At 35.5% G+C, this 27,214-nt stretch overlaps 1 long non-coding RNA gene across 2 annotated transcripts in view; it reads right to left on the bottom strand.

The window, feature by feature from the left end:
• Positions 1–26,268, bottom strand: part of LOC138693141 (uncharacterized) — a 42,262-nt gene extending 15,994 nt beyond the window's left edge. Inside the window, exons 1-2 of one of the 2 annotated variants that reach the window (XR_011330234.1) lie at positions 20,210–26,268; positions 18,083–18,319 (exon numbers count right to left, since the gene is read on the bottom strand). This is a non-coding gene — a long non-coding RNA (uncharacterized lncRNA). The remainder of the gene's footprint in view (positions 1–18,082; positions 18,320–20,209) is intronic. The other variant, XR_011330233.1, reaches the window with a different exon arrangement.
• Positions 26,269–27,214: the final 946 nt, after the last annotated feature.

A 27,214-nucleotide genomic window follows, 5' to 3' on the forward strand; every position in this document is an offset into this window, starting at 1 on the left:
TCACTCATCGTCAATTTAAGTCTTTCTTGACGAATGCAATAGTGAGTATGGCGATCTGTCATATTATAATAAAGTGCGGTGACTAAGTCGTGGCAAATTATTCGATAGGTTCTTTGAACTGAGGGAGGAAACAGCATCGTTCACGAAGAAAAAAGAAAAGGCTGTATCATAAGTAGACATCGGATTTTTAGGCACTAAAAATTGCAGTTTTAGGCGCTTAAAATAAGCTCAAAATTTGTAAAATTAGGCTCTATTTTAATGAAAATAGGCATTTTAGGCACATCAAGGTATCATACTTATTTCTTTCACTGAAATTTTTAGTTATACACTAAAATACGCACAAAAAGTATGTTTAAACATTAAAAAAGAATACTATATTATATTTATAAACAGAGCTGCACAAATTTAATATATTGAAACTAATGAAATAATGATTATTGATATCAAGATTACTCATTTTAAGTTATTGAAATTCAGTTCCATGCTCAGAGTTTATTATAATTATCTGCACAGTACACCACCAGAATTTTTTCTAAATTCTCCACAGTTAACCTTTGCCTTTTGTCACTGAGAATCATTTTGAAAGCAGAAAAACTTCTTTCAACCGAAACTGATGTGAGAGGCGCAAATTTTAAATTAGGTATAATAGAAACATCAATACTTACTGGAACATTTACACTTTCCCCCGATATCACTCTTGATACTTTTTCCAACAATGAAAATCCTACATTCTTATTTAATACGTTGTCCCACTTATTTTTTAACTTTTTTCCCAGTTTCGCCCAAAGCAGTATGTATGTTCACTTGAGCTTCCTTTACTATTGCTATTTGGCTACAAAGAGATTGTTTTTCACGTTCTAATTGTTCAATGCTTGCAGGTATGAAAGAAAAGTTTGATGTTATGTAGGCAATATCGTTTTTCACTCGTGAGTCATTCAGACAATCTTTCACTGCTTTCACACACGCTGCACTATCAGTTTCAGGTAATTTATCAATAACTGTGACCACTTCTTTAAAATACTTAGAATAATACACCACTGACTGAATCCAGGTTCCCCATCGTGTAACAACCGGCTGAGGTGGGAGTGGGATATCTGGAAAGTTCTCTCTGAATATTGAAATCCTGGATGGGGCTTTACAAAAACTTTTTTTTTTTTGTGTTAGAAATAAACGAATTGACAAGAGGAAATTCATTCCGGATTGTTTCAGAAACCCTGTGAAGGCCATGTGCTAGACAGGTTACATGGGTGAGGTTAGGATAAAATGTTTTAAGAAGTGGAGCTGCAGCAACCATGTATGAGGCAGCATCAGTACAAAACAACAGAACTTTAGAATCGTCTATATTACCTGAGTATAAAGACTGTAGGCCTTTATTTACAAAATAAGCAATGGCTTGGCTATTCACTTTCGAAAGTTCCTTAACACATACGAGGTGTGGAATCGAAGGTCCATCAGAACTAAGTTTTCCTACTACCATATTTGCTATATACCTATTCACAGGATCTGAGGTTTCATCCACAGAGACCCATATGTAAGAATCACCTATATCCTCCCGAATGGAAGCTAAAGTTTCATTGTATATTCTGTCTAAGTAATTTTTTCTTAGGGTCGACTCAGATGGGATATTTTGTTTGCAGTATTTTTGTAAAAACTGTCTTAAAACCGGATTTTCAATTGCATTCCAGGGAATGTTAGCAGCAACAAACGCTCTGGTTAAATCAGCATAGAAATTGCTGCTGAGATTGGATGAAGTAGGCTGTGTTAGTAAAGTTTGTTGCAGTTGATTTTTCTGCTGAGCTTTAGCCTTATGAGCCGCTCCTTGCACATGCTGCTTTAGGTGGCACTTCTTTTCTTGCGAAATCTAAAAATGTAAAGTAAACTGAATTAAAATAAAATCCTAATATTGCCGTATTTCTATCACAAAGTTAGTGGGTTCGAACAATCAAAATTTTAATGACCTGCAAATACTTTAACTATCGGAATTTAAAAGGTTAAAGTGTAGTGGTCTTAAAAAGAATTATACCTCAGGATAGCTCAGTCAATGTATAAATATTATAGGCCTACTCATTAAAATTAATATAATTTATATATTTCAACCATTGTTACATACCTGTTTGCTACAAATCTTGCAGAATATTATTTTTCCATCATAATGAATTCTGAATATTCTGTTAGCCACTGCCGGATCAATGTAGATTTTGCACTTATATTTTTTGGCATTATCGCTTTAAACTTCACAGGAAAACGTCCTACCGCTCAAAACTTCTCAACACAAATAAGGTGAGGGAAAGAGCAACTGTTAACGAGCATTCAAATGAACCGTTGTTATTGAGATTCAATTGGACAAAAATACAAAGTTCCACTTATTGTTGCATTTCCTGATAGTGTTAACACTAGGAGGGCCATTCTTTTAAATATTTTGTAACAGTTTACACTATTAATTCGCAGTTTTACGACTTTTCATAAATATTTCAAAAACACTCTTTCTCCAAAAATTGTGATTTTATGACACTCTGAAAGGCAGTACAGCTAATCGATTTCAGACCGAAAACAGTCATTTTTATAGTATAGTATATCTCTGAATCGGTAGCAGCACATGTTGTGATTGTTGCCTGCTTCAAAACTAAGGTTGGTTCTTTGTCGGCATTTGTGCCTCCAAACATGTTAAATTCAGTGAAATCTATTGCGAGTGTCGTGAGATTCAAAACATTTTGTTTCGTTTATCAATGGTTTCATGGCCGGTGTGAAGCAAACTTTCCACTTTTTAAATGCCTTAAATTTCGCAGTGAATGCATGTATAAATTATAAAAAGTAAGAGTAAAATGCGAAACTTTACAGTGAGTTAGGCATTTTTAGGCGAATATTAACAAATTAGGCTCTAATAACCGTTTTAGGGCATTTTAGGGCACTATAAAACTCTTTGAATACCTTTCAATTTCCATGAAACACAAATATTAATAATTATTTTTACTTTTCTCCTAAAGAAACAAAATAGGCATTTGCCCTAGAATCCGATGTCTGATCATAAGTGAAAAATGAAAAAATGGATTTGTGAATTTGCCTTTTTAATATTATGTGAATGCTTTAAATTGTTTTCTACAAGGTAAGAACAAGATTATTGCACAGTAGGTCCGGGGTTCGATCCCAAGTGGTGACGGGATTTTTTTCGTTGCCAAACTTACAGAACGGCCCCAGGTTCACTCAGCCTCCTATAAAATTGAGTACCGAATCTTTCCCAGGGGTAAAAGGCGGTCGGAACGTGGTGTCGACCACACCACCTCATTCTAGTGCCGAGGTCATGGAAAGCATGGGACTCTACCTCCATGCCCCCCAAGTGCCTTCATGGCGTGTGACGGGGATACCTTTTTTATATGACAGAGTGAAGGCGTTTAATATGAAACCACCTCTAATTATGGAATGTTAGCTTAACTAAAAGCAAAAGTTACAGCACATTTTTCAAAATTAACAACGATATAGGCCTACTAGTTTCTTAAGACTTTGGATTTCGAAGAATATATTCACACATAATGCGATCTGCGCCAGGATTTTGATTCGAGATTTAAAGACTAGGGAAATTTTAAATATGATTTTCGATTATTATCTGTAATTGGAACTTATTGATTTACTTTACGATATGAATTTATGGGCAAATATCAAAACAAAAGAACTTTATCTGACTTTTATATGAACTTTCCGATTGTACAGACATACATGTTAGGATCCATATATCTGTGCGAACAGTAATTTTTTCCTATGATGAAGATGAACAAGCCATGTTATGAAACCAAGTATCGGATCACAACTTAAAATGTGCTCTCAGATTATGCACTATACAAACAATAGTTCCAAACGTTGAGAAATTGCTGAAGGAAAAGAGAATTAAACAAATCCCGAAAAATCAGTGCTAATGCCAGTGTTGAATGAACTGAATGGAGTTAATTTCTGCATTACTACTCTTAGGGTTTTTATGTGTTTTGTTCAACACTTTCCCTAACAGAAGCAGTTTACACATTCACAGTAATTGTCATGCATTACCCGAATAATTAACATGAATTGTGTATTACATTTCTAAAAGTAATTACAAATTTATTAACTTCTAACTTTGTTGAAAACAGACTACAATGCTTTTCAAATTGGTTAACATGGTTTATTTACTTATTTCTATTTAGCCCGTATCTTTCTACATCAGAAAACAATCATAAACCTGTGCAGTAAATTCATATTGAGGTCCTGCCGCTGAACGTCTGCCCTGTTAAGGCTGGTTCACAATAAACCGGAAACGGCAACGAGAACGAGAATGGAAATAATGTTAAAATAAATGTATCTAGAATGCTCATATTTAAATACATTTATTTTAACAATATTTCCGTTCTCGTTTTCGTTGTTGTTTCCATTCCTGGTTTATTGTGGACCAGCCTTTACGACTTTTGCTTGCCCAGAGGGCGAGCGGGCAAGGCTTGATGACGACACAGTGCTCTGAGTTGAGGACCACTGGTATAGGTCATTTTGTGTTAGATGCGTTTCCAATTCACTGTGGGCTAAAACAAGGAGATGCACTATCACCTTTACTTTTTAACTTTGGTCTAGGGTATGCCATTAGGAATGTCCAGGATAACAGAGAGGGTTTGGTATTGAACGGGTTACATCAGCTGCTTGTCTATGCGGATGACGTGAATATGTTAGGAGAAAATCCACAAACGATTAGGGAAAACACGGGAATTTTACTTGAAGCAAGTAAAGAGATACGTTTGGAAGTAAATCCTGAAAAGACAAAGTATATGATTATGTCTCGTGACCAGAATATTGTACGAAATGGAAATATAAAAATTGGAAATTTATCTTTTGAAGAGGTGGAGAAGTTCAAATATCTTGGAGCAACAGTAACAAATATAAATGATACTCAGGAGGAAATTAAACACAGAATAAATATGGGAAATGTCTGTTATTATTCAGTTAAGAAGCTTTTATCATCCAGTATGCTGTCAAAAAGTCTGAAAGTTAGAATTTATAAAACAGTTATATTGCCGGTTGTTCTTTATGGTTGTGAAACTTGGACTCTCACTTTGAGAGAGGAACATAGGTTAAGGGTGTTTGAGAATAAGGTGCTTCGGAAAATATTTGGGGCTAAGAGAGATGAAGTTACAGGAGAATGGAGAAAGTTACACAACACAGAATTGCACGCATTGCATTCTTCACCTGACATAATTAGGAACATTAAATCCAGACGTTTGAGATGGGCAGGGCATGTAGCACGTATGGGCGAATCTAGAAATGCATATAGAGTGTTAGTTAGGAGGCCGGAGGTAAAAAGACCTTTGGGGAGGCCGAGACGTAGGTGGGAAGATAATATTAGAATGGATTTGAGGGAGGTGTGATATGATGATAGAGACTGGATGAATCTTGCTCAGGATAGGGACCTATGGCGGGCTTATGTGAGGGCGGAAATGAACCTCCAGGTTCTTTAAAAGCCAGTAAGTAAGTAGGTATCTCACCATTTAATTTTCACAATTTCTGAACTTAATCTTCTATTAAAGCCACGATCTTCTTTTCAACATTCACATTAGCGTGTGCTTACTCACAGTCTGACAAACACTAAAGTAAATTAAAATTTAAATTCAACTGAAAACATTCAACATATTAATACATATCTTCAGAGCTGATTTTCGTTACTCAATTAGTACATCACTCTGCGATTGTTTTTTTTTTATTCGGGAAATGAGCTAAGAAAAAGAATGAATGAAAGAATTGGGCTGGCTTGAATAATTGCAACTGTGCTGTATCTCAACATTCTACTTGGAATACAACTCTTTTAATAAAAAATGTTTTAATAAGTAGGTACTTCTAGGGTGACCACCGCCCTCTCTTGTCCGAACATGTTCTCCTTTTTAGGCCTTTGTTCAGGGTCCGAACGGATTAAAAAAAAATCGAGAATGTCCTCCTTTTCGTAACTCGTATGCCTGATATTTTGAAATTATCTGATTTGACGCCTTTATCATCAAGTAATTTGCTTGTAGGTGGCAGCAGGAACGACAGAATATACTCTTCACCAATGGTCATAACTCTCTTTGCTCCTATTTGTTATGCTAGCTGTTTTCATATGTAGCCAAGTGTAAAAATCATTCTATATTATCAAGTTTTGTCATAAGTATCTTAGAGCACTCTGGTTAAAAAAGTAACATACTGGTACGCGAAAATGTCACATATTACATTTCTGAAATAAGGTATTCAATTATAGTTCCGTTCATTTTCATATGTAGCTAACTGTAATAACAATATTATCAAGTTTTTTCATAATTATTTTTTAATGAAATAGATATTAATATACTTCTAAGTATGATATAAGCCTAAATCTGTACTGTAAATGTTTTGTAATATAATAGATACTGACATAATTTAAAGTACAATAAGACTAAGTCTAAATACATATTTTCTGTCCTCTTTTTTCAAACAATGTCCTCCTTCTCGAACCTTTGTACCCTCTTTTTTATTGATGTGAATCTGGTCCCTCTAGGTACTTCGGTATTTAAATGAAGCGAATAATTATCAAACTTAATGTGTTTGAGAATATCAGAGTTCAGGAGGATCTATACAGACCACATCTGGAGGCATCAGAATGTGGGTACCTATCTATGTTTCAGTAGCGTAACAAATGATACACATAGTGGGAATCTTGTTCTACAGCTATTTGATAAAAAGTCGAATTCTTCTCAGCTGTCACACTGATGGTGAAATTCTCCGTCACGTTTGTTCCAACCCATAATGTATATGTCACAGTTGCAAGGTCAGCTCCTTCAGGATTTTGTCGAGGAGTTGTGCCTTCCGCTGTCAAATTTGAATCCGCACTTGCCACAGCAGTAGAGGAAGTGTTGTTGCTGTAGATGGCTGGAATTTAGCTACTGGAAGAGCGAAGATTTATCAAATATGAGTTTTGTTTTCACTTTCCATAAATTAAACATTTTGATTATTTGTACATTTTGTTTCTGCATTACATATAATACATATAATCTACGTAAAGAATTATAAACATAAAATATGAAAACTAATAAAGAAACCTGTCCACAATTTTGTGTTGGTGGAACTATTAATATATGAAAAATACTCTAATTTCTAGATGAAAATTTTCTGACAGAATTAGGGAATGTTTCAGAACAAATGAAGTCTATAATTTTATAGTGAAAATGACGACTAAAATGGTATGTAGATCTTTAAAGTCATTTTTGACATTTCATTTTGTTCTTGGAACAAAAGACAAATCGTGTTTCTAGAGTTAATTGCCACTGTCTAAGCTATACAACTGAGTGTAATAAAATATAATGATTACACATATTTCTCCTCCAAATTCATTATTATTGATGAGTTTTACGAGCATTCTACCATCTATACTAATAATAAATCTGTAGCCGAAATTTTTCTGGTAATTTTCGATTTTCCAAAAATAATTGGTCCTAACATATATAATTAACCACCCTGAAACCGAAAATAGCTTTTTTTAAATTTTTGTTTGTATGTCTGTCTGTCTGTGTGTCTGTATGTTTGTTACCTTTTCACGCGATAATGGCTGAACGGATTTCGATGAAAATTGGAATATAAATTAAATTCGTTGTAACTTAGATTTTAGGCTATATGGCATTCAAAATACAGTATTTAAAAGGGGGGTTATAAGGAAGCCTGAATTAAATAAATCGAAATATCTCGCTTATTATTGATTTTTGTGAAAAATGTTACATAACAAAAGTTTCTTTAAAAATAATTTGCGATAAGTTTTATTCCTTGAAAAATTTTGGTAGGACTGATATTTAATGAGATAAATGAGTTTTAAAATTAAAATAACTACCATCTAAGGCCATGTAATGAATTAAAAAACAAATGACTTCGTCTATAAGGGGCCTTGGACAGCAACAATCGAAAGCTATGAAAGATAGCCTACATAGAATATTTCTGTGTTTGTATGAAGTAATATCGGAAGCTAAATTAACCGATTTGTATAATTAATTATTATTTCACCATTGGAAAGTGTAGTTTCTCTAGATGGACATAATGCTATAATGTTATTACAGTAACTTCTGATACAATATAATATAATATAATATAATATAATATAATATAATATAATATAATATAATATAATATAATATAATATAATATAATTTAAGTTATTTGAAGGGTTCAGAACCATAGTGGGCCAAGCGCCATTTACTGAATATGTAGAAAACAAGGGTTAAAATTGAGTTATTACCATAATTCAATGGAAACCTATAACAAGTGAAATAAAATATACACATTAAATCTAAATGATGTCAATCTTCATTAAACTATGGTTTCATGTAATAAAAATTAAGAAACAGGTTAAAGGAATTGTCATTACACCAAATGAGTGCCTCTGGACCAAAATGATTGCATTTCAATTATTTGGATGCAATTTAAATTAAGTAACATATTAAACGATTTATCCTTCTATCAAACATGAATGTTCCCTGGATCAAATGTCGTATTTTAATTACGTAATTACTTTATATATTTATTTCTAACGGGTGCAGCGGAGTGCACGGGTACGGCTAGTACTTAAATAATTTCAATTTTTTTTTCCTTCCTTATCATTGAAATCTGTTTTATTCTGCTCCAGTCTATTACATCTGTTTAATTATTCTCCATTCTAATTAATGATGTATACATTTAATTCTGTTCCAGTCAGTTCTCTTGTATCCTGTTTTACTTTGTTATACTGAGTGAATAGATTATAGAGAAACCACAATGCAGCAATTCTGCTATTGACCAAGCTGCTTGCAGGTAGGGTTGCCATAATAAAGAAAGACAAAACCAAGACATGAATGACACGTAAATTGAATCGACAACAGGAAACATACGAATTTCTAAGAAACGCACACTGCGTTAAATATGGACATTAAAAATAATTTATTTACTATACACACATAAGTGGGTGGCCGGGTAGCTCAGTTTGTAGAGCAGCTGGCTACGGACTGGAAGGTCCGGGGTTCGATCCCAGGTGGTGACAGGATTTTTTCTCGTTGCCAAACTTTCAGAACTGCCTCGAGGTTCACTCAGCCTCCTATAAAATTGAGTACCGGGTCTTTCCCGGGGATAAAAGGCGGCCAGAGCGTCGTGCCGACCACACCACCTCATTCTAGTGCCGAAGTCATGGAAAGCATGGGGTTCTACCTCCATGCCCCCCAAGTGCCTTCATGGCATGATACGGGGATACCTTTTTTTTTACACACATAAGTATCACTTATTTACTTAATATGGACAGAGTTGGACACTTCAGTAATACACTTTATTTTATCTTTCACCTTCTTATTTGGCATGGGAATTACATTATTACCATTTATTTGAGTGCAAACCATTCAAATTTGTGTATTACCACCACAGTACCACTCATACTTATCAGAACTATGAATAGAAGAAAGTAACTTTGTTTCTGAATGACTGTGTTAAATTCACTGCAATTTACATTTTTCATATTATACTGTATTTGCAGAATTATTGATTTAAGTGATTATCTGTTCCTTTTGTCCACTGAGCATTAATCAAAGGAAATACTCTTTCAACGTCGCACTATGCAATTCTGAGCACTGCTCCACAGAAACAGAGCTGTATCCATATTTGTGCAAAGAGCATCTTTAGAACTTTCCTCTTTGTTGCCCGATAGGAAAGATTTTTCAATTGTTAACCAGAAGGTTCTCATTCAGTTCCAAGATGTGTAATTGAGCATAATTTCCACATTATCCCACGAATATTGTTGTTGTTGCTAAGGATCTTGGATTCTTCCATTCTCCTGCGGGCGTCCCAATAGTATCTGGTGAGCTGCGATGGTAAATCAGCATCTATTTCCTTTATTGCTGGGCATTGTACCAAATGTTCTTTATCCATGATGGAGTTCTGATTTCTGCAGAGCGTGCACTGTGGATGGTAGTATATATTAATTCGATGCAGATGAAAGGCAGGACAATCATGTTTGGTTGTTAAGCGAAATATAGCAACAGCAAATCTGGGATGTTATTACTGTGTAGCAGAATGTTCCAAGGTTTGAATTCGCTTTTCTTCAGGAATTCGTGTTTACAAAAAGACTGGAATATGTGTTTGATCCTGACTTTTGAGGCATGAAAAGAGATTGTAATATTTTGAGTTTGTCTGATGTTTGTTCCTTTTTTGGCCAGGAAGTCAGCTTTCTCATTACCTACTATTCCACAGTGTGAGGGTATCCATTGAAAAACTACCTCTTTACGAAGCCCTTGTAGTATTTTAAGAGCAGAAAGAATTTCTCTTTCTCGTCTGTTTTCTGGAGGACTCGATGTTCGTGCTTGGAGTCCAGATTTATAATCACTAAGTATAACTGCTTTGTTAAATTTATGTATGTGATGGAAAGCTGTATTGATTGCTTCTAATTCACCATCATAATGAGTGGACATTGTTCCAAGAGATACGTGAAAGCTAAAAAAGTCACTTAGATTCCTGCTCCAGCGTTACTGTGTTTATCAAGCAGAGATCCATCTGTACAAATATGAAGCCATTCAGATTTTGGATATGGTTTCAATAGCTAATGATTTTAATACTGATTGATCAATGCCATGTTTTGCAGTGATGTATTGTATCAAATCATTTTCACATTTAATTTCGGACTGATAAAGTAGGTGTACTGAGAGTAGAAGCTTTTCTATATTATCAGTTGTTTGTACATTGTTTTCACTTTGTAATTTATAAATATCCTGGAAGAAGTCAGATTGTGTTTTGAGTTTCCGTTCAGAATTTTTATAGTTCCTCCAAGAATCATTGTTTGGAATTCGTTTTAATTTCTCAAATAAAATAAGACTTTGTTTCTCAATTTCGTTTTTAATAGGGATATTGTTAGTACTTATTTGCGTGGGGGCAGATTTAACATCACCTGTAATTATCCTCATAGCTTGATTCTGGACCATAGATATAAGAACTGCACTGCCATACATTAAAACTGGTTTCACATAAGTCTTATAATATGTTGTATTCAGTGTATGTACTGAACAACCCCATTTACTTCCAGCTAGTCTTTTCATCACTGTCAGTGTATTTTGCACTTTCTTTAACATTTTCAATATGCTTCTTCCATGTAAGTTTTGAGTGCACTGTCACACCGAGGTAAGTGTAAACTTCTGTTTCTTCTATGGATTTATTATTAAATGTGAGTAAGACTCTGGGTCTAATGTGACAAAGAGTATTTGGTTTTAGACAAGTTGATTTCCATCTCATTCTCAAAGCACCAATCTCGTAATTTCAGTAGGGCTTTGTTCATTTCTGTTGATAGATGCATACGTTTCTTTTGTGGTGCCGATGTCCACATTATGAGATCATCGGCATACAGTGCACATTTAACATTTTTTGTTTTGTTTAACTCAGATGGTAAATCATTGATGAAAATATTAAAAAGTGTAGGCCTAGATATTGCCCCTTGTGGGAGGCCTTTGTGAGTTTGTCTATATTTTGATAGGCATTCATTGAATTTTGTTGCACAAAATCTTTGATTACAAAAATTGTAGAACCAGTGTAGCATTTTATTATGTATTCCAATATTAGACATTTTTTCCAATAGTTTGAGTCGAGGTACAGAATCATAAACACTTTTGAAATCGACATAAACAGTCAGTATTGTTTGTTGCTTGTCCATACAGTCTTTAATTTCTTGGCTAATCCTACTCATTTGTTGTGAAGTTGACTGATATTTCCTAAATCCTGCCTGTTCTTTGGCTATTATGTTTTCAGTTTCCAAATACCAGATGAGATGATTGCAAATCATTCTTTCCATTACTTTAGCTAGAGTACTGGTAAGTGATATAGGTCGGAAGCTTTCAATTTGATTTTGGTGATTTGTTTGTTTTAAGAATAGGGACAATGATAGCTTTTTTCCACATTATTGGTATTAGGGATGTATTCCATATTAAGTTGAAGATGTCTAAGCATTTCCTAAGAGTGACTGTGCGAAAATGTTTAATCATTTCTACAGATATTTTATCTGGACCTGGACTCTTCTCGGACTGTAATTGAGCAATGGCTTTTTGAAGCTCATTCATATTAAATATGGTGTGTAATGTATAATTTGTTTTACTTTGGAATTTATCCCTAACATTCCTCTTAAGGAACTTCTTGTTATTTGATCTTGACTTGGAGGAGGAAGCAAAAAGTTTATTAAAAGCGTCTGCTATGTATTTATCATCTATTAAAATTTTCTCTTTGTGTATAATAGGTTGTTTTTTGTGTTTTTCTTTTTATTATTTAATGAAGCAATGAACTTGTGTACTTTTCCACTATCTGTAATCAATGCTATACAAAAATGTTTCAAAACACTGTTTTTTTTTCTGCATACATTATTTCCTTCCTAAGATTTGCTGCTGCAATTTGTAATTTTCCAGATTTCTGTCCGACTGCATTCAAAATCGCGGAATTCAGTCTTTTCGGCCCGGACCTTCTTCTTCACTATAAAATCACGGACTGTCCGCGAAATCCGTGGCATGTGGCAACCCTGCAGTCACAGCCCAGTATTGGTAATCCGATGCCACAAAGCAGTCATATAAAATGTTACTAAATATAAGCATTTAAACCACCGTTCACTCACTCATGTTAAGAACGAAGATGCTGAAACTGTCTGCTTTCTTGTTCCAAATATTTCTCGAATCTGCTTTAAAAGTGACGCATCATTTGCTGCACTTCTCATGGAGACAGTGTTTTTCAAGATGCAGTTTTTCAACTCTTTCAGATTATTTTTCCACATTTAGACTTCTCTAGAGATCACATTTATAAGGGCTCAGTTTAGTATCGACCAAAAAATAATCCACAAACCCTGCAAAAACTAAAAAAAATTGTATTCGGAATCAGTGATGATTTCAAGAGGTGGCTGGGGAAGGACATCCTCCCCTGGATTCCACGATGTTCCCACTCGAGATTTCAGAAATTTTAAAAGTAGAAAAATATAATTTATAGAGTATTGTATTTCAATTTGATATGGCTTTACAGTAACTGAAACAAATTATTGTGTTATGTAGATTGTCAGGTAGTTGTTTCCTTAAAGGTTGGTGCGCCACCCGATCTTGACTGGTGGACATTTAAACCATCTCAATCTCCAGTCTTGTTTATTGCAGTTAAGAAGTCAGTGCTGTGTTCTTATTAGCGTGAGTTTCAGTCTTAGTTTTGTTTAGCAAATATAATAATTTTGTTTACTGAAATAGTTGTAGCATATAAAGTAAATATAAATATTTCAGTGTATGATGGCAAAATAAGAGACATTCTTTACTTTTCTTAAAATGAAAAGATGTACCAAATTGAGAAGTCAATGGGAAGAGGACCTGTTGCATTTAATGAAGTTAATTCTCAATTGACTTTAAGTGAAAGCGAAATCTGTGAACTGGTAAAATTCCACCTGTGTTACCTTCATCTAGTGCTGTTGGGTAAGTCAATGAATAAAACAGTTGGAGTGAAATCAAAGTATAAAGAATGATGGGAAAAATAAATATCATTTGTTGTGTTTCGATTGTGCTCGGGGTGGTACATTTTGCAAACTGTGTGAAATGCATTTAAAACTGACTTTGAAGTTCTTAAAAAAACGTGGAGGGGGGGGCATTATATCAAAGCTCTTCAAAACTTTAGAAACGTTTCTGTAAGATGCATTCGTCTAATTTAATTGGCCAGTTATTACTATTGTAGGACTACTAAATTTAGGCTGTTTATGTAAAAGGATACTTAACACCGGCTTTATGGGATAATTTTACACAGAAGGATAGTTCATATTCACCATGTTATATGTAACAATATTCACATTTTTAAGTTAATGGGTACCTATGTCAACATTTAGTAGTATTTAAAACAAATGAAAGCTCTATTTCTTTAATTGACCACATTTTTCTCTGTTCCCTTTCACATAGACTACCTACCGTCAGTTGGGGTGACTTTGTCTCATGTCACGGAAAAATATAAATGGCGCAATTTCACATTTGTTCCAATGAAACAGGTTATTAATGTCTGATTCTGATATATGACAGAACAGTTTCAGTATGGAAATTTCAGACTGGACTTTGTGGTTCCACAGTTGGTTGTACTGGAGCTATTGTGTTGTTTACATTTTTCAGTGAATTTCTTGTGCAGCAAACTTTCTATTGCAACAGGTGTCTCAACTTACTTCAGTAATATTATTCAATAATAGTTTATATTTTCAGTCAAAACCGTCTAATAAATACACCATTAAGTCAAACAGCCTATATAAAAGAACGTAAATACATAATACAACTCGCCACAGACAATGGCTTCAATAAAAATACAATACAAAATTACATTCGGAACAGAATCAGAAAACTAGGGAATAAAACCTTTACAACTCTGCAACCCACAACCCCAAAAACAGACACAACACGACACCCCATGACATACATCGGAAAAGTTAACAATCATTTATCTTCCTTTTTCAAAAAAGAAAACATACACATTACCTACAAAACCAACAATAAACTAAACAGTATTATTCCCAATAGATTGTGCAAAAAGAATAAATTCTCACAAAGCGGCATTTACCAACTGGATTGCACAAATTGCAATAAGAAATACAAAGGACAGACTAAACGAAATTTTCAAATAAGATTCAAAGAACATAAATCAGACTTTTTTAACAACAGGAACAAATCAAAATTCGCCACCCACCTTATTGACTCTGGCCACGAAATTAATAATATGCAAAAAGCTCTGAAAATACTAAAAGTAATAAATGATCCACATCTCATTAATACCGCCGAGGAATTCTTTATCGTCAAAAATCACACCCCCAACAATCAATTACTCAACGAACAAATACGAAACCTGCGTTACCCCCTATACCATATAATAAAATAATAGGTTATCGACTAGTTATGTCTGGTATCCCCTCCTGGCTTCCCTTCCGTACATCACCGCTCAGTCTGCAATGTAACGCTGAGTGAAATAGGCCTTCACTCTCTGGACTCTATCAACCATACATCTTGTAAGTATAATAATTCAAAGTGCCTATATAGGCCTTTACAATCTTTTTTCAAAATTTTAAATATCTGTTTAATTTAATCTTTTCAGACAAATATGCCTTTCACCACGGTGAAACAGATTGCGAACTCCCTCCACCCTACAACACATTAATTAATATTACAGAACTCATCATTTTTATAATATTTATATTTTAATTTTACCTTTTGACATATAGTGTAAGTTCATTACTTGACTGCACAAGTTTTTAATATTAGGCCATACAGATGCCAAATAGTTTCATATACACGCAAATGAGAGTTTTCAGTTATCTATGTAAATAAGTGTTTTATTTTGTATGTGAACCATTTAACCTCAGAGTCATGACAACTATATATTTGTAAAATGCCTGCATGTGCATTCAACTACTAGATCATAATGTACCTGATTACTCCTTCACCTATTTTCAAATTGTTTGCTTAAGGATCACCTGAAGATGACTTTTTATATAAGTCGAAAATATTTGTGACCTTTAAATTATAATATGATGTAACAGAATTATTTTCTGATTTCATATACTGATAAATGTTTTGACTGAAAATATAAACTATTATTGAATAATACTTCATAACACTTTTCTGAAACAATATGACTTTAAAAAAAAATTACTTCAGTAAGCTGGTAAGTATTTGTTTTTATTCTTTACTATATCTACTTTATTTTTTATTTCATTGGCTTATTTTACGACACTGTATCAACATCTGAATGAAATGGTGATAATGCCGGTGAAATGAGTCCGGGGTCCAGCACCGAAAGTTACCTAGCATTTGCTTGTATTTGGTTGAGGGAAAACTCCGGAAAAAACCTCAACCAGGTAACTTGCCCCAACTGGGATTTGAACCTGGGCCACCTGGTTTTGGGGCCAGACACGCTGACCGTTACTCCACAGGTGTGGACTGTCTACTTAAAATACCAATGAAAGTTACAATTATTGAGCCAACACTTCAGGTTACTGTGTTGAGTATAGGGAAATGTACATTTCTAACAGCGATTTGGAGTGACTTTGTCTCATCAAAGTTTGCTCATGTTTTGCATTGAAAATGAATTTATGTATTTTTGATTTGCATTTATAGCTATACATGAATACTAACAAATACTGGTACTTGCTTTTTTTTTTTTTAATATAGGTACGTATTGATCCATCATACCACATACGTGTTTGTGTCCTCAGCAGGTAGCCTGCCCTACAAAAACTACAATGAAGAAACTCTGAAGAAAGCTGTAGATGATGTCTTAATGAAGCGATTAAGGCAAAGAAAAGCGGCCATAAATTATGGAATTCCTATTACCACTCTGGAGAACATACTGAAAAAAAAACAGGCACACTAAAACACTGCGGCGGGGGGGGGGGGCAAAAGATTTTCAACAATAGGCAGGAACAATCATTTGTTGACCATCTTATCAAGTTATCAGAGTTTGGGTTTCTTGTGGATGAAACTGATTTTAAAATATCTGTGCGATATTATCTGCCAGGCAAAGGTGTAAGTGTGCCTAAATTCAAGGATAATACCCCAGCCTCTGATTGGATCAAAAGTTTTCTCTGTGATCACCCTGAATTAATGGCGAGATTTGCGCACAATATTAACAAAGAGCTGGCATCTCAGCAATATGAATGGGAGAGCATTTTGAGGAAAGTTGACCCTCTGAGACTTGCATTGGTGAAGAGGAACAACTAGGCTATTTTTCAGTCCTAGAGTTGAATGATTACTACTGCAAATAATTCCTCTATTATTGTTTATTTTCCAGTTTTTTGTGTCTGCTTTTGTACTCCTCAAATTACTTTAAAAATATGAAAATAGATGGAAATTTTCATGGAATTGTATTATATCCTTCACCTACAGAAGTTATTATTGTTTATTGAGATTCATTGCTGTATGACAATGTAGGGATGACATTGTCTATTTCCTGTAAAGGCTTATTGAATGGTTTTCGAGATTCTAAACAGTCACCCCAGGCCGAGGTGAGATTGTCCCATTTCTTTGGAAAAAATATGTAGACTTGGAAATTTCAATATCTTTGCAAATTGGCTTTAAAGTACTCATTAGTCACTAAACAGTTTGAGAATAATATTCGAGAAATTTACAAAAATACTTTTCACACAATAAAAATGTTTTAAAGGGAAACAGGTGCTGAAAATGAGACAAAGTCACCCCAGTTGAAGGTACCTCTGCTGTTACGTAATATCTGAATTATTGTTTCTTTTGGTGTCAGACTCATCTCCCCCCATTATAGTAGAAGGGCAAGGTCTGAACTCAACACTGATTTGGGATAATACTGCTTCCATTCTCAACAAGAACTACAACAAGACATCCATCACTTTTTAAACAGGTTCGACAAATATTTGTAACAAGATTGCAGGCAGTTTCAGGATTTCCTTTCTTAACTTCAGTCAGTAAATGATGGTTTAACTGTTTATACTTAGTAATGTTTTATATTAATAATTTTTTATAGGTATAGCACTGCATATCATCAGTAGCACACTCCCTGCTTAACATTTCGTCTTAGACCTGGATTGCCGCATTGCAGTTTCACTACAATCTCTTCACCCAATACATTATTACATTCACTTCTATTCCATACTTTATTCTTTTTTAATCTATCATGAACTCACGTGACTGGTCAGAAATGAAATAAGGAATAATAAAAAAATAAGATGTGTTATTTATTTGCCGGTACTTATTTACTTCTTTATTTTTTTACTTATTAGCTATTTATTTATTAGTTATTTCTTCATTTGTTATGTATTTATTATTTATTTATTTAATCTGACATGGTTAAGGTCATAGGGCCTTCTGTTCCATCACAGCAAACATCACATACAAGCAGTGTTAGTAAATAATGAAAATTACATTCAATTCCAAGAGGATCACAAGGGAAGACTAAAGAGCACACACCCATATAGCTCAAATACAAATAAGAATAAAGGGGAAATAATAGTGCTTTTCCTTTTCTGGAGGAGGGCCAGTTTAGGCTAATTGTGGGATGACTTCTGAAGTTCTTGTAGGATCACTCCTCTAGCACTATAAGGCGCGATTCAGCCACAGCATGCAGACCGTACCTCCCTCTCTGCGGCCTCCTCAGATCGATGGCAGCTGGTGTTTGAATCTGCTGCATCCTTAACCAAAAGGCCATACCACCGACCATTCCACGACTCACCAAGGGGCCATCTGAGGGAGCAACATTCCCCCACTCACCCGCAGTTCGCTTATTGAAGCCCCTGTGGCTACTCTGGGATATGCAGCTGCTGCAGACAGATTCCACCTGGAACCACGTCCGTCATGTCCTCTTGGTCAACCTGTAAATGAAATGGTACTAATGAAGGCGAAATGAGTCCGAGGGCCAACGTCGAAAGTTTCCCAGCAATTTTGCTTCAAGTGGTTAAGGGAAAACCTCGGAATAAATTCCAACTAGGTAACTTGTCCCAATAAGGCTTTGAATCCTGGCCTGATCATTTCACAGTCAGGCAGGCTAACCATTACTCCACAGCAGGGGACTAAAAATAACAGTGATGATAATAATACATTACACGTTAAGAGTAAAATTTATAGTGTGACAGCCAGTTATTATATTTACTATTATTGCTTAATCCTAAGTTAAGCATCGCAGCAAGTGCTTAGCAAGCAATTACATGGAGAAGGATATGGTTCTTTAATTTACATTTAATTCTTCATTGTTCTATATACACTTTTAACACATATAATCACTGATTGACTTTGTATCTTCTTTACTGTGTTAACATGAGGAAATTACTTGGCTGCCTAGTTTCGAAGTGATATTCAATAGCAACAGCAATGGCAAGGGAAGTTTTTAATATGAAAAGGATCATCTTCTGCAGGCCTCTGGAAAAAGAACTAAGGAAGGAACTAGTGAAGCGCTTTGTGTGGAGTGTGGCATTGCATGGGGTAGAAACATGAACATTACGACGAAATGAGGAGAAGCATTTGAAATGTGGATATGGAGAAGAATGGAACTTGTGAAGTGGACTGACAGAATAAGAAATGAAACTGTGTTGGAAAGAGTGGGTGAAGAAAGGATGATACTGAAACTGATCAGGAAGAGGAAAAGGAATTGGTTGGGTCACTGGCTAAGAAGGAACTGACTACTGAAGGATGCACTGGAAGGAATGGTGAACAGGAGAAGAAAGTATCAGATGATAGGCAACATTAAGATATGTGGATCATATGCGGAGACAAAGAGGAAGGCAGAAATAGGAAAGATTGGAGAATGCTGGGTTTGCAGTGAAAGACCTGCCCATAAGCAGAACACTTATGCATATATTCTTCATTGTCTAAACCCAGTAAGGTCCGGTGCTATCTTCTGGTTTCCTGTTGTGGTGGGGTATGTTCGGACCTTCACTAGGCTGCAGACAATGAATAATATCACTTGGAAACTACTCAGCCAGGTAGTTTCCTCGTATTAACACAGTGAAGAAAATGTAAAGTTAATCAGTGTTTACATTTGAATTGTGATATTATACAAAGTCAGTGACAGAATTCCAGAGCCCTGGAAGTGATACAGTAAACAGAAAGGAGAGACGAATATCTCTTCATGGTATGAACCAGCGCATGCTTTCTTTGACTTGGAAAAATACTCGAGCCGCTCAACATTTCTGTAGAAGAGCGCTGCCCAGTCGTTCAGAGATAAGCACAATAAACCTCAGGCTGCAGTGTAAGCCTTCGAGTCCCTCCTCCTTACAAGAAAGAAAAAGTGATTTCATTTTGGTTCCTACAGCATATCCTTAAAATAATAAAAAAAACGTTCTGCTGTGCTCACAGTCATCATGCGCATGGTCGGCGTTATTGCGTCATTATCTATCCGTAACTTCCGCGCATTTTTATTCATATAACTTTGGTTAATAATAGCATGATCATAATTATATTTTTATTTAATAATATGAGTACTAAACTGCGTCACAGGAGCTGTTCAAAGTGGCTCCCATCTGCGTTCATGCATTCCCGACATCTCTTGATGAAGTTTATATTTGCACGTGTAAGTTCTATTTCCGGATGCTCGCAGTTTCTCCTCTTGTACTGGACTAGTCCGGCTGAGGAACGGACGGCTATAAGTAGCTGTTCATTAACTAGGAATTTATTGTTCAGAGTGACATACATGAGATCATAAAATTCATAGTCTGCCATTTATTTCTGAAAAGGACGTCCCTTAAGAGACTACCATTCATACGTACACACTCCTCATCTGCGACATATGTAGCTCATAGGGCGGAGCAGCAATGTTGTCTGCAGTTCTTCATGGAGGCTTTTTCTATACTGTCGATCCACTTTCCTCCAAGATGTAACCCATGGATCAGCCAAGAAATCAGAAAAGCAGAGAGTTAACAACATTGCAATGAGAGAAGTTAGAAACAACCTTGGCACTCATTCCTGTGAGACGTGAGTAGACCCCAGGGCCATAGTGCAGCTGGAAGGGTTAGACCAATGGAAAAAGTCTATAACCCCGTCGGGAATCGAGTCCGTGACCTTATGGCTTGCAGCGTTAGTTATTAATTGCAACTGTACCGCGCGCCCCACTGCTTCACTAATATTACTGCCATATCGTCAGTAGTAGTACTACAACTGCTGCCATTCATAATGCAGTCAGGGAGGAGCATGGACATTGTACCAAAAAAGAATTATGTAATTATACCTTAAATTTATTTACTGAATTTACTTACCTGATTTTCGTTACTCTCTCCGATCATCTTCAGAATGACAAAATATAAAAATGTCACTTGGGTTATACAGCACCCGGTCCCCCAGCGTCAAGCTACACCTCTCTTCGTGTGCCGCATAATTGTTGTGTGTTATTTATAATAAAATAATAGTTGTAATTGAATGCCCACACAGTGTCTCATAATTAATGCTTATTTTAAAATAAATCAATTATTATTTTAACGTTACAAGAATGATGTTTGAGGTGATCAGCGTATTCTGGATCAATTTTTCCGAGTATTTCTACTTCGCCTAGAATGTCATCCTACACACCCTATCTCAGCCACGTTCAATATTATCGTGAATTTATAGTAAACCTAATATAAATACAAGGATAGTATTGATATATACGAGAAGCATTCAGATTTAGTTAGGAAATTATTTTTATTTGAATTTCCACTCTAGAGGCTCGGTTCAAACGTCAATGCGACGTCGCACTCAGAGAGTACAGGTAGGGGAGGAATTATCGAACCCAATTGAAATTACTTCCTAGGTCCTGCAGGGGAGTATCTTGGGGCCTCTTCTATTCTTGGCTTTTGTAAATGATCTGCCAGTTAATATCTTGTCTAGGGTTCGCTTATTCGCGGATGATTGTATGGTATACAGGGAAATAAAAAGCCATGAAGATACTACTCTTCTCCAGAATGACCTCAATAGAATAAACGATTGGGCAATAGCCAACAAAATGAAAATAAATTCTGTAAAGAGCAAAGCCATCAGCTTTACAAGGAAAAGAAATAAAATAGTCGCATCGTATACGTTAGGGGGTGAAACCATTCCGGAAGTTAACAAATGTAAATACCTCGGAATAACATTTAGCAGTGATCTCGGCTGGGGGGAACACGTTACAGACACAACGGGAAAAGCATGGAGAGCATTACACTTTGTGATGACGGTACTAAGAAAAGGTTCTGATAAATCCAAAGAGATTGCATATAAATCACTAGTACGTCCAGTAATGGAATATGGTGCTGCATGTTGGGATCCTTACAGATTAGAACATATTAAGACACTGGAAAAGATTCAAACATGGTCTCTTAAGTGTTGTCGGAAAAATTCACCATTAAAATGGGACACACTCACGGACAGGAGAACGCGAATTCGATTATGCGCACTGTTCAAAACATACAGAGGTGAGCCTGCCTGGAGAGAAATAAAAAATAGGTTGCAGCCGCCAAATTACTCTTCAAGGAACGACCACTCATATAAATTGAGGGGAAGAAGGCAGAGGACGGACACAGGAAAGTTTTCTTTTCTCAATTGTACTATCAGGGACTGGAATGCTTTACCTGCAGACTTACTAAAGGCTTTACCAACAACCAAAAATGTATTTAAAAATAGGCTTAAGGGCCTTACTAATAGACGGTAATTATACACAGTATTTAAAGGGTTTAAATGATATGTTGTTATTGAAGTGTTGTATCAGTGAAGAATTATGTTGTGTCAATGAAGTGTGTTGTGTCAGTGAAGAAGTATGTCGTGTCAGTGAAGTGTGCTGTGTAAGTGAAACGTGTTCTTGTCAGTGAAGCTTTATAGTTTATAGTGGCAGTGCATAGTATTTGAACAGTGAAATGTTTTTGAAGTGTTCGTGAAATCAGGATAGAATCAGTGAAATGTGTCGTAGTTCAATTGCAGTGAGTGAGCTGACAGCGAAATTAGTGTAATTTGAAAGGTACTTGTGCAGATATGAACATATCATTCTCGTGGGTTTTAGTTCGATCTTAGTTTTAAGATACAAATTAGATTTATTTCAAATGTTATTTTAAGTGATCGTTTCATTTAATTTAGTATATTCCCTGTTGTTGTTGTTGTTGTTGTTGTTGTTGTTATTATTATTAATTATTGTTAGTATTAATTATTAGTATTATTATTAATTGTATTTTTAATTAATAAGTTTATTATTGTCATTATTGAGTGTAATTAGTTACCACTGCCACCGGGTATATACCCACTGCAGTGTGAATAAATACATACATACAACATAAGCTTACAAATATTAACTACTGATCTAGTGCTGTGTGTTGACATTTCAGTGGGGTACTTTCCTCTTCCCTGGAATATTTTGTATATTATTTCCTTGATATTTCGTGCTTTCAAGTATGATATGTAATCTGGAGAGAATTAACCCGATTTGTCCCCGCGTATGGCAACTTTGAATATAAGCACATATAAATGTTGTTTTTAAAATGATGAATGGTTCGTTGGCGACTGTAATTGGTTTCCTCTACTGTCCATTGTTGTGTCTTTCTTATCCCCAAACCTAGTGTCAGTTGGTGTTATAACTTGGAAGTTATTACAGTGTGAATAAACTGAAGCATAGAATTATGTCTGAAAGTGCTAATCAGGAATACATGTCAAGGTAAATATACATTTTCATTACACTTATTATGATAACTGAATATATTTGTATATGTATTATGAAAATAGATAGTTATATGTCTCTTTTGTTCTAAAGACCTGATTTGTATGTTCTGTATGTCAGATTATATTCAAGGTTATTTTTTTATGTTGCCATATGGCTACACCGGGTCATACTGCAGATTCCATTGTGAACTATTTCTGTAATGACTACTACACTAATATTATTAGATTATAAGATTTATTATGCTGCAAGAAGCTTTATAAAGTTCGAAAACTATTATATTTTTTAGTATTTTTTTTTATTCTTTGTTTATTGACTTTTTAGGCCTCTGTCACTAAAAGATGCCCTAGATTATTTGGAGGATATTTTATCAGATGATGACACACCCGAGACCATCTACATACAACTGCTTTCATTAGAGGATGGAGCTGTGAGTGGGTAAGATGATGCAGATGAGGAAGAAAGTGGTATACCAGATAATGTATGTCCTGAGCAGTTAAAAGCAAATTGTGAAATTCTTATGCAAAGTGGCCGGCATATTGATTCAATTGAGGAAACTGCAGAAAATCCAGACGACAATGTGGACAATGAAAATGAAATAGAAGATATTATTTTGGCCGAAATTTTAGAAAACTCAGATTTAAATATAGAGACAGAACTCTTGGAAGTTCCTACTTCTGAATATGATTGATGACTTTGATCCTGAAGTACAGCAACTGCCATTTTCCTTCTTTTTTGACAATTTATTCACAGGTTTTCCTGTCCTGGCTTATTTGAAATCTCGCGGATACACAGCAACACGGTACTAAGAGAGAAAACAGTTAATCCCAAAAAGTTGCATACTTTCTCAAAAACCTGAGCTAAAGAAGAAACCTCGAGGCTACATCACGTCTGTAAAAATGAAAGATATTGACATACATGTAACAAAGTGGGTGGATAATGCAGTCGTGACTATTGCATCAACATCGTATGGAAAGAACACCGTTTCAAAGGTACAACGGTACTCCAGAGAGCAAAGAAAGAAACTCAGTATTATTCTACCAAATGTAGTAGGGAAGTACAACAAGTACATGTGCGGTGTCAATCGCATGTATCAAAATGTAAACCTGTACCGTATAGGAAACCGCGGAAAGAAATGGTGGAGTTGCATTTTCACCTGGCTCATTGACGTTTGTGTGCAGAATGCATGGCAACTACAAAGAGTAGATGAGCCTGCAATGTCACAACTAGAATTTAGACGGCAAATTGCAATTTATTACTGCAATCACTACGGAGAAAAGCCAGCAGGACCAGGACAGACACGCAAGAGGAAATTTGAAGGAACTGCCTATAAGACTTTGCGATATGATGGTCTAAACCACTGGCCAGCACCAACTGATATGAAAAGACGGTGGGCTGGTGAAACCTGCTCTAATATTGGTCGAACAATGTGCACAAAATGTGACATAGGACTGTGCCTCAAATGCTTCAAAACTTATCACACCATGGAATAAATATCTACATTTGACATAGTTACGTTACAGATAATGTGCAAAGTATACTTCTCATGGTTTATAATTATGATGTTATAATTTGTCAATACAAATTTCTGTCGTGTTAACTACACTCTGTAATGTAACAAAAAAATATATTAAATTTCCATAAAAAATTCTTGGGTTACGTACAAATTTAATAAATAGTGTAAAATGAATCATATTTATTTCAGTACTTTTTTCTTCCCCTGTATAACCCAGTGTTGCCATATGGCAACAAGCTCTACCTGCCAAACGACTCAACGTCAAGTTAAATGAAGACCATTTTTATATTTATTATATTCCCCCATGCTGATCTGTAACAAAAAAAGTTCCATTAAAAATAAAAATTATTCTGGGACATACCGAGTTAAGTAATTGAATATGCATACAAATTATTCTTTAGCTTCCATCTATAACATTAAAGTTGGAACTCGTACTGACACGATAATGCAGACCCAACAATTGTTCATATATGAAAGGCTTGGGTGAAGTTCAGATGTGGAATAGAATAACACTGATATTTCAAATCGGATTTACTTCAATTATTACACTCTAAAAATCAATGATGATTTTTGTAAATTACTGTATGTTTTATTTAACGACGCTCGCAACTGCCGAGGTTATATCAGCATCGGCGATGTGCCAGAATTTTGTTCCACAGGAGTTCTTTAACATGTCAGTAAGTCTAGTGATATGAGCCTGTCGCATTTAAGCACAATTAAATGCCATCGACCTGGGCCGGAATCGATCTCGGACAGAAAGGCCAGCGCCATACCAACTGCGCCGATCGGAGCGACAGTATGATGTATCCTCAATAATTATAAACTCTTTTTTAATTCATATCCAGAATGCCAAGTGTTAGGATATGATTAGACTGAACTTTATCTTGTCTTTACCGCACCCTCTATAACCTATCTAAGAAAACTTTCCTCATTGTTTAAAGTATCTCCTTCTTCAAAATCTGAGAATAAACAGTTCTTGAAACATGTTAGGCAGTACTCAGAGAGTGAAAATATTGTGAAGATTCACGTGTATCAAATTCGAGTAAAAGGAATTGTAGGCTACAAAAATGGACGATTGTTTGGGATCGCTGCAAATAAAACAGATGATCTCACGAAAAGTGTTGTACCGGAAACTTTTTTAATTTGCTGCATTTTGGTAAGTTTAAAAAAGTGAAAAGTATTAAAACTTGTTGCAGTGAATCAATTTACAGGGCCAGGTTCAGCAGAAATATGTGAAGATATCTTACAACAAGTACATGTATGGGGATTGCAAAACATTGTGAGTCATAACTGATAATAATAGCGTGAATCACGTGAATCACATAATGTTTAGTGAACTCACTAAAGACTCAGGAAGTCATTACTTTTCCTTTGAAATGAAAAATGATGTAGCCTACTGCTTTTCTCGCATTTAACAGTCATGCAGCAGGATAGGACGGCGACTAACCTACTGTGCGACGTTGCCACGTAGTGTGGGCCAGGCTCTGCATAAAGCCTATATTTCTCGCATTTAACAGCTGTGTAGCAGGATAGGACGGCAACTAACGTGCTGTGCGACGTTGCCACGTAGTGTGGGCCAGGTTCTGCTTAAAGCCTATATTTCTCGCATTTAACAGCTATGTAGCAGGATAGGACGGCAACTAACGTGTTGTGCGACGTTGCCACGTAGTGTGGGCCAGGCTCTGCTTAAAGCCTATATTTCTCGCATTTAACAGCTATGTAGCAGGATAGGACGGCAAGTAACGTGCTGTGCGACGTTGCCACGTAGTGTGGGCCAGGCTCTGCTTAAAGCCTATATTTCTCGCATTTAACAGCTATGTAGCAGGATAGGACGGCAACTAACGTGCTGTGCGACGTTGCCACGTAGTGTGGGCCAGGCTCTGCTTAAAGCCTATATTTCTCGCATTTGACAGCTATGTAGCAGGATAGGACGGCAACTAACGTGCTGTGCGACGTTGCCACGTAGTGTGGGCCAGGCTATGCTTAAAGCCAATATTTCTCAAGGATCACCTATACTGCCATCTCTCTATTTTTAAATAGGTGAAATTGTTTTACTTATATCCCTTACTATGTATTTTAATAAATGATATTGTACCTATTTTAAAACAATAAGAACCTATTTTACATACGTTTGCAAGCTATATAGGCACTAAAACTTAAAAATTTAGGGCCAGATCCGATGTATAGCCATTACAAACTACAGAAAACGAAGCATTGCTACTTTTCTTGATTACTAACCACTTCCACAGTCACAACATAAAACACGTTACACCAAGTACATACAATACATGCAGCACTTGGGCGAGCATTATAATGCTGATTTCCTGTACAATATAATATCACTTAGATGCATGACACATTATGCATTTAATAAATTAGATTACATAATTATATACATATTTTAATCGGCTTATGGATACTGTATGTTATAACCTGTAGTAATAATTTAAATTTCCCCTGTTAGAATGTTAAATATCGCTAATTCAATTCACTTATTAAAAGTGGCATATTATATTGGCTTCGGATTATTATAAGAAAACAAAAGCCTCAATGAAAATCAAACGCCTATTCCTAACAAGGAGAGAGTATAGCGAGAAGCTGCAT

Source organism: Periplaneta americana, chromosome 17 (genome assembly GCF_040183065.1).
Source record: "Periplaneta americana isolate PAMFEO1 chromosome 17, P.americana_PAMFEO1_priV1, whole genome shotgun sequence".
NCBI classification, from domain to species: domain Eukaryota; kingdom Metazoa; phylum Arthropoda; class Insecta; order Blattodea; family Blattidae; genus Periplaneta; species Periplaneta americana.